The 9,504-nt window shown below is 49.6% G+C and overlaps 1 pseudogene; it reads right to left on the reverse strand.

Annotated features, from left to right (window-relative positions):
• Positions 1–2,977: 2,977 nt before the first annotated feature.
• Positions 2,978–3,155, reverse strand: LOC127484566 (U2 spliceosomal RNA; annotated as a pseudogene).
• Between the last annotated feature and the right edge of the window lie 6,349 nt (positions 3,156–9,504).

The raw sequence follows: 9,504 nt of genomic DNA on the forward strand, positions 1-9,504 counted from the left end.
TTCAGTAATAGCTTTTTTTAAAAAAAAATTCTTTAACTCCTTTTGGTAAATTACCAGTTGGTTCGAATGACTTGCTGCTCTTAGTAACCTCAGTTAACCATACTTTCTCTCGGTTGGTATCTGTAATACATTATTGGCTTCATCTGTTTACAGAGTTACCCCAAAGTTCTGAATACAATAGAAGTGGCTGGAAAAAGTCCATCAGAATAACAACGCTTTAGTTTTATGAGCAGCAAATCTGATATATAAAACTGTGGATGGCCAAAGACTTTAAGTTGCCACGTGTAAAATTCTAAACTCATTAACCAACAAGAGGCACTTGCTTACTTCACACAGTATTTCCAAAAGCACCTGCAGGATTTTACAGAACATTTAACCCTTTTAGGCCTTTCTCATTAGGATAACCATCGTGTCTGGTAACACAAGGTCATTAGACTTTTTAACTTACAGACATTTGTAGCGGTAGCATTTTATATTATCAAAACTTAAAAGGTAGCACCACTTCACATCTTGACAGTACTTCTAATATAATCCAAATAGCCTGCTTCGTTGGTGTCTCTACAAGATGAGAGACACATATCCTTTGATTTTTTTTTTTTTTTTTGAATGCCTGTCAAGGATGCCAAGAAGGCTTAAAATATCTGGTTGAAATAAGATCCCTTAACACGATGACATAATATAGACCAAATTTGATCCCTGTGACAAGGTGATTACTCAAATGTTTTAGGATAAGCATATATTCAAACAAATCATAATTCTTAACACAAACTCAGGTGTTTTTAAACAATTAGAATTTAACAGAGACATCAAGAGAACATAATAGATTACTTTAACATAACACAAAATCTGTGTCTCTTTGGTTGTTCCAAGACTCAGAAATAAAACCTTAAATTTAAGAGCTGGGGCATTGAGTCGAATCCCATGCTTTGGAACAGTTTTAACAGAGTCAGGACTAGGGAGAGAGACGAGCTTACTGGAGCTTGCTAAAACACTGAACAGAGTCACCAATTAAAACGATCAAAAGGAGATGCTACAAGTTTTAAACAGATTTCTAAGACAATTAAAAACTGTTTGCTAGGGGCTGGCGCCATGGCGCACTAGCTTAATCCTCCGCCTGCGGCGCCAGCATTCCATATGGGCGGTGGTTCGAGTCCCAGTTGCTCCTCTTCCAATCCAGCTCTCAGCTATGGCCTGGGAAAGCAGTGGGAGATGGCCCAAGTCCTTGGGTCCCTGCACCAGCGTTGGAGACTGGGAAGAAGCTCCTGGCTATTGGGCTTCGGATGATGCAGCTCCGGCCGTTGTGGCCATTTGAGGAGTGAACCAGTAGATGGAAGACCTCTCTCTCTCTCTCTCTCTCTCACTGTCTGTAACTCTACCTGTCAAATAAATAAATAAAATCTTAAAAAAAAAAGTTTCCTAACATATATTGCAAAAATCCTCTATTTCCTTAATAGAGGATTATCAGATTATAATTCTATGTTAACAAAAAAAAAATAGAATAGATTTGGATTAAAAATTTCTTTTTTTATAACGTTCTGTGACTTCATCACACCCTCTTCAACTTACTTGAAATGTTCTATCATTTCCATTCCAGTCAAGAGTAAACTAGCCATCAGGATGAAGTCATTCTTACAAACCATGTCCTTTCTTTATTCAAAAAAACCTTTTATCTTCTTAACCTTTCTTATCAAGCGCATATTTCTATACTTGTGATGTTTTCCATCTGCCAATTTCCTTGATTTACATTTGAAAGAACCTGTTAAAAAGCTCCAAATTAAGACAATATTTTAAAATTTCTTTGGAGGGGGGGACAGGCAGAATTAGACAGTGAGAGAGAGAGAGAGAGGTCTTCCTTTTCCCGTTGGTTCGCCCCCCGAAACGGCAACACGGCCGGCGCGCTGTGCTCCAATCCAAAGCCAGGAGCCAGGTGCTTCCTCCTGGTTTCCCATGCGGGTGCAGGGCCCAAGGACCTGGGCCATCCTCCACTGCCTTCCCGGGCCACAGCAGAGAGCTGGCCTGGAAGGGGAGCAGCCGGGACAGAACCGGCGCCCCAACCTGGACTAGAACCCGAGGTGCCAGCACCACAGGCGGAGGATTAGCCAAGTGAGCCGTGGCACCGGCCCACACAATATTTCTTTTTATGTATTTATTTATGTATTTTGTGTTGGGGGGACAAAGCTGCCTTCAGGGTGGAAGGGCTCCTCCACCTGCTGCTCCCTGGTCTCCACAGTGTTAGCGTCTGTGAAAAGACAATGCAGGGGAAGGGGGGGGCTCTTTCTGTCTCTTCCTGCCCCTTCTCCCCTCAGCTAAAGAGACCTTGAACTTAGGGGCCCATGAGCCTGGAGAGGCCTGAACCCAGTGAGGAAGTGTACGGGGAGCCCTCTCCCACCCCTATTTCCTTCTGGGAGTGGTCAAGGGCTCAGAGCCCCCTGCTGGCCTTTCCTAGCCCATCTTCCTGGGGCCTGGCTGTTTTTAATGAAAATTTCAGAGGAGAGGGCAGGGGAGGGGAGGGGAGGGGAAAGAAAGGAAAGAAAGACAGGGTCAGAGAGAGGTAGAGAGAGGTCTTGCATGCTCTGGTTCTCTGATGGGATGCAAAGGCAGGAGGCAGGAGGTTCTCCTGGGTCTCCCATGCGGGTGCAGGGGCCTTAGCGTGTGGGCTTTCCCAGGCCGTAGCAGAGAGCTAGAACGGAAGAGGTGGGAGCAGAACCGGCGGCCATGTGGGGCTTGGAGGCAATAGCTATGGATGCCACAGTCCCCTGTTGGGAGGTGCAGGCTGGTTGGCTCCCAGAGGTGGACCACTGCCATTGTGGCTGGACAGCGAGACGTCTAGTCTGGGCGGTGTGGTTGGTCTCCTGTTGGTCTGCACACGCAGAGGAAGCAGCACAAAACACGAGCAAGGAGAAGCCCCAGGCGTTTCTGGGCAAGCAAGCCCACGAGCTGGGTGAAGTCTGCCTTTGAGACCGCGTTGTATCCCCCGAGGGGGTGCACCGTGCAATACCGGGTCGATGCGCGGAGTGGACGGAGCAAGCTCCTATTCCAACTCCCGGCTCCAAAAATCCATTTAATATATTGTCCTCGGATAGAGGACGTATCAGATATTAAACTGATAAGAACAGATACTACACTTGATCTTAGCCAAAAGGCCGAGAAGCGATGCCGGGCCCCTGCGCGCGCGCCGCCGCCCGCCCCCGCCGCGCACCTTTCACGCGCGGTGACTCCCGCCCCGCCCCGCCCCGCCCCCGCCGCTCCTCGGGCCCGCGCGCGCCCCGCAGGCCACGCCACCCTATCGCCCTCATCGTCCACGCGGGCGAATTCGCGCGTGCGCTCGGGACCCGTTCCACTCCACCCCGCCCCGCTCCGCCGCTTCGGTCGCGGCCGCACTCATCTGCATGTCACGCCCCCGCCGTCCTCATCTGCATGCACCCGCCCCGCCCCGCCCCGCCCCAGGCACCGCGCGCCACCCCGCGGAAACATGGCCACGTGGCTCGGCCTTGTGGGCAGCGAGGCCTCCGCACGGAGTTCCCGGGTTCTCCCGCGAGGGCCGGAGAGAGCCGGCGGTTCCGCCGCGTGCTCGTGACTCCCGGCTGGGGCGGGACCCGCACCGCGGGGGACCGGCCCCCGCACCGACTGCCGCTGTGAGAGGGGCCTTGTGTTTCACTGGAGCTCGTTTGCAGCTGACACACTTCAACTAGCGTGGAGAGCGTCCCGAGGACGAGGACCGATGAAAAGGGCGGCCCCAGCGCTGGGCAGGCCGTGCGGGGCGCACCGACTGCTGCTGCCGCCTCCGCCCCAAGGACGCGGATGCCTGGGGGGGGGGGGGGACCTGGATCCCAGTGGAAGGACGCCTCAAGAAAGGGGGTTTCTGTTTATTCTTAATGATTTGTTTACTTACCGGAAAGACAGTCACACAGAAGCTTCCATCCGCGGGTTGAGTCCCACATGGCCGAAGCCGGCTGGGAGCCCGGAGCTCTGTGGTGGGCTCCGTGGGTGGGCTGTCTGAGAAGGTTTTCTTGCCCCTTGGTCCTGAGGAGAGAGAATTCTCCTGGGAGCTTTCCTGGGGAAGGGCTGGGACCACCTGGGAGGTGACCAGGGTCTGGGCTCCTGGGGCTTCCGCAGCAGGTGCTGGGCTGCAGGCCTGTCTCTCTCTCTCTCTCACATACACACACACACACACACACACACACAGGCTCAATTTCTGACTTCCTACCTGACATATCCCCCCTCAAGAGAGAATACCCGTAATTCTTTTATGGGGATAAATGGGTGGGGTTCTGTCTTCTAGCTACTTCCGAAGCTGACAAGTGGGCGTCCAGGGGGATATGGGTGTTTTTCTCTTGCTCTCTGTCCTGTGGTGCTTGAGAGTGGCCTCGGGAAGCATGGTCCTGCTTGGTCCAGAGAGCGGGTCACCTCGCCCGATGAGTAGGCTGGAAGCCATGTCCTAGAGGCATCTGGAGCAGATGGCTTGTGTTCTGTTAGAGAGAGGACACGCAAGGATGTTAAGGGGCAACAGTCTGCAGCGAGCACAGAATGTGCTTGGTGCTGTGTCGCCAAGGAGAGGCAGTGACCAGCATTTCCATGACCAGATGTGGTGTTAGGCCAGATATTTTAGTCTTGTCTGACCTGGCCCTGGAGTTGTCTGGCCTCGTCCAAGAAAGCATGAACATGACTTTTGCCCCTTTAGTTTGACCCTGGCTCGGGGCACTTTCTCGGGCAGCAGGTCGCAGGTCTAGGGCCTGCCTGTTTGAAGGCCTGAATTTGCAATCCCTTTGTGAGAGCCCTAGTCCTGGCAGCTTTTCAGTGGATAAAAGCTGAGCCTTGTTTGCTTGCTTTTCCCAAAGGAGGGGGCTCTGCTCTGGCTCCCTGCTGAGAGCCTGGTGTAGGAGCTGTGCTATTTCCCTGCATCTAGGAATCGGTTACCTGTTAGGGAAAAGGTGGGACTGCCTGAGGTTTGCAGAAGTAAGCATTTGCTGCATGGCCCATATCCTCTCTGGCGCTGGTCTTCTCTCCCCAGGGGAGTGGAGAAGGGTTAAATAATTCACTCTCTAAGGGACCGGTCATGCCTTTTCTTCTGGATACCTAGTAGCTCGTTTTGCTAGGAAGTTAAGCCGATGGATAAGACCAGAATCTCAGGCTGGGAAGGGGAGCAGACTAATAAATCATTTACATTTAACCATCTACATTTTGGATTACTTTGCACCCCTTCAAGAGATAGGCCCTTTAAGTCCTCGGTGAGGACCCATCCAAATAGGTGCTGTTACTCAAAGCCCTGTTTTTAGGAACTGGCAGTGAAGTAGGCAGGTGTATAGGTTAAAGTCAATTAGCTTTGTGAGCTGGAAGACCGTGCCTTTGCCACACCTCTGTGTGACCTCAGGCCCCTACCTGGCCACACCTGAGTGCCCACCGGCCAATCAGGTTAATTAACCACTCCCCTTTGGAAGTGGGTTAAAAGCCTGGGACCAAAGCCTGGGACCCCGTGTGTCCTGGCCCTCTTATTTTCCCTGGCCTCTAGCCAGGAGGGGGCTGGCTGTAGCCCTGCGCCTCCAGGGCCTGTGGCCTTCGGACCACCCGCCCTAGGCTTCCTGGCCTAGATGCTCCTCCACGTGGCTGGTTCCTGGTGCTCCGTATGAGTCCAGATTTGCCTCTCTCTCTTAGATAAAGCTCTCACTCTCCTATGCATCTTTCGCACTAAGTAAAGCTTACCATGTACCATGCTGCCTCATTTATCTGTGCCGGTATTTAGAATTCTTCTCTAAATATTAGGCAAGAGCCCTCTCGGGCTTATTAATATTGGGGATTTATTAATAAGCATATGGCGATATCGTAGGGAACTCAAATTTCAGTACCATATGTGGAAACCCAGATGGGCCTTCTGGGGAACTTTAAGGAGACACATTTTCATATATATTTTAGGGGTCATTTCTGATATCATATGGCACCCCAAATGCCGGTAACATACGTGGCATCCCAGATGGCGCTTCCAGGGAACTTTAAGGGGCCACAGTTGGATATATATTTTGAGAGGCCGTTTCTGATATCAGCAGGAAGGGCTTTCAGGGTTAAGAATATTTGGATAGACATCAAGGCCTGGCTGGGTGTGTGAGGCCCAGACCTACGCGTGGGGTGCCAGAAGAGAAGAGAGATGAGAATCTCCTTAAGAGAGGCACCCTGTTGACTCCCATTATGAAGCTGGACTAGGAGGAGAGCTGAACAGGAGGCTGGTACAAATAGGCAACTTATGTTTCACTGACCCTAGGCCATCCCCTCAACAGCAGTGGCTAGAGCTGGAAGCTGGGCAGAGGCTGGGCAGAGCCAAAGGCTTTAAGCTCGGAGCCACAGGGTCTGCGGTTCTGAACCAGGGGTCCTTCGACCCCAGGGCAGTTCCGTGTCCAGTGGCCTTGCTCTCGGCTGAGCTGACAGGAGGCGGTTTCTGTCACGACGGCTGCTTGCCCAACGCCCTGGCTCCTCACATCGGAAACGGGTGCCGTTTGGGGTGGACTGGCCTTGTTGGGTCTCCTTGACGGCAGATCACCGTGCAGAACAGCCATTGATTGGCCTGTTGCCTATCCTTACATCGCTCCTGCTGCGAGCTTGCTCCTCGTTCTCCTGGTCTCTAATAAAGCAGACCACAGAGGCAGCCTCTATGATGTCAGTCAAGGGGTGCTCAACCCAACCCTGATTTTTGAAGATTGCTTTAATGTCATCAGGGGGAGTTAGACAACTATGGTCATGGGCAAATTCTGACACTTAGTATTTTCCTGTGAGCTATAACCATGCCCATGAAGAGACCTTTTAGGTAAGAATCAGGCTAGCTGTGACATTACTTCATAGTTTAACCTCTCATTTTCTGGCTATGCTGTTTGGTCCTCTATACTGTGGCCAGGCATTAGTACAGAAAAGGTCAGTCATCCCTTATATAAGGTCTGGGGATCAAACCGTGCATCACAGTGGAGAGTCCTGCAGAACAGTAGTAGCTTCCCTTCTGGAAGAGAAGAGAGGAGAAATGAGGCAGCCAGTCGGGTCTCTCTGGTTGCTTAGCCTGACTCCCTGGGCCTTCAGATTTAAGCAGCGTTCAACCGGTGTGTTACTGCCATCCTTTGGCTTCTGGATATTTACCGTGTAGCCAGTGGGTTATGGGCCTGGGTTGCCGGGTTTAACTAGTGTTACTGTGTAGCCCCTAAGTTTAAGTTTTGGGGCTTCCGGGTTTCCACCGTGTAGCCTGTGGACACTAGAGCTTTCTTGGGCTCCTGGAACCCAGGTCTCTAGCATCTGCCTCATAACCGTCTCCAAGCATCTCCAAGTCTCTTTTGCAACACTCTCCCTTTGGGCTGGACCTCCGTGTGATCCACGTTTGAACTAGCAATGCCCGGTTATTCAGCGTCAGCGGCATGGAGACTTCCTCATCTCCCTTTAAAGGATCTGGCTTCAGAGCCAGGGGCTGGAGCAGCTAGAAAGAAACATGCTTATACCTGAAGTTTAGCATCATGTCACATCTTGACAGCACCTTTAATCCAAATAGCCCAACTGGTTATTATCTCTGCGAGATGAGAGAGGTCTCTTGGCATCTGCAGTAGCCCCTCTGGAAATATCAAATTCTGGAGAATTTAGAACTTTGATTTTCAGAAAGTCTGCTAAAGATGCCAAGAGAACTTAAAGTATCTGGGCAAAGCAGAATTCCTTAACACTGTGAAGTGATATCCATCCATGTAGTCAGGGTGATTTTAACACTTTTAGACCAGATCTAATCATAGTGACATTTAAAATAACTTAGACTTTTAAGGCTCGATGCTTTTCATCAATCGTAACTTAAGAGACAGTAGAGTACACGATAGATTCCTTCGACGGAACACAAATTCCATGTCTCTTGTTGAATAAAGCAGAAATAAAAACCTCGAACATAAGAGTTAGCACATGAAATCACCACATAACTTGGAACAATTTAACAGTCAAGAAGAGCTTACAGGACCTAACTCTAGAAATGGCACAGAGCAACCAATTAAACAGACACTGTTAAAAGGAGACGGTGCAGTTTTTACAACAGCAGATTTTAAGATTTACAATTGAGACCATTTCCAGATATTTACTGACATATTTATATGCACTTTAAAAAAACGCATTGTCCTAACAGAAGCTCGGACTTCGATTTTAGGTCCGTGTGACTTTGGCATTAACACTCAACTTTGGCCGGCGACGCGGCTCACTAGGCTAATCCTCCGCCTGGCGGTGCCGGCACACCGGGTTCTAGTCCCGGTCAGGGCGCCGGATTCTGTCCCGGTTGCCCCTCTTCCAGGCCAGCTCTCTGCTATGGCCTGGGAGTGCAGTGGAGGATGACCCAAGTACTTGGGCCCTGCACCCCATGGGAGACCAGGAGAAGTACCTGGCTCCTGCCATTGGATCAGTGCGGTGCGCCGGCTACAGCACGCCAGCCGCGGTGGCCATTGGAGGGTGAACCAACGGCAAAAGGAAGACCTTTCTCTCTGTCTCTCTCTCACACTGTCCACTCTGTCAAAACACACACACACACACACACACACACAAAACACTCAACTTGTAGAAAACTCTGTAAACAAGATTTTAAAATCGTAAACTTTTCTTATCTTTTTGTGACTTGCTCAGACCTTCTGAAACTTACACCCGAAGTTACTTTTAAGTAGTCTTGAATTGTCATGTATGGCCAACCTATGAGAATACATGTTGCTAAGCCCCACCAGTCTCCCTTACAGAATTTAAGGTGTTATAATACATTTTCCCAAGTTTAACTTAGTAACGATGCCTAGATGATTTAAGGCACTGAAGTTGAATACACACCATTATCTGCATTATTTTTGAGGTCAAAATTACATTTCCCTGTTCTTAAGTAACCGATAAAGATGACACCTCCTGGACAGCAAGCAGAGACACTAGTGCATGCTCACAACTTGGAAAAGACCCTCATCTTTTAAAGAAACACGGTTAAAGCGTACCAAAAACACGGGTAAACCGAGCGAACCAAAGCAAACCGGAGGGCATTTGGGTTAACCGGATTTTGAACCAATCTGTATTGGCTGACTGTAGTTACCAACATAAAGGCTTGTATACACAGAATTTACTCTCGTTTACTATAAGACCACTCTAGCTGGAAAGCGATAACACGAATACAACACAGGCCTGACATCATTTATAACCTTTTAGCATACTTGACATAATCTGAATCGACTAAACAGCTGTTATTTTAACAAAATCAGAGTCTCATTCTTTCAGAGGTCCAGGGATCCGACTGGAAGCCTCAAAGTCAGAAGACTCGGTTTAGAACTGAAACTGTCGAAGAGTCGAACCGTTTAGCCAAAAGAGTACTTCTAACCCGAGCATTTTTACCAAGGCTGTGGGCCAGATCTGATCAGAGTTGAGGTAATCCCTCAAACATTACAAATAGGCAGATAACGTAAACAACGTTGAGACACAGTTCTCCCAATCAAGACTCAGTACTGGCAATAGAAAAACAGGAAACCTCCAAGACACGTGAAAACT

The sequence above is a fragment of the Oryctolagus cuniculus genome, chromosome 17 (assembly GCF_051225735.1).
Source record: "Oryctolagus cuniculus isolate XC-2025 breed Fujian yellow rabbit chromosome 17, ASM5122573v1, whole genome shotgun sequence".
NCBI classification, from domain to species: Eukaryota; Metazoa; Chordata; class Mammalia; order Lagomorpha; family Leporidae; genus Oryctolagus; species Oryctolagus cuniculus.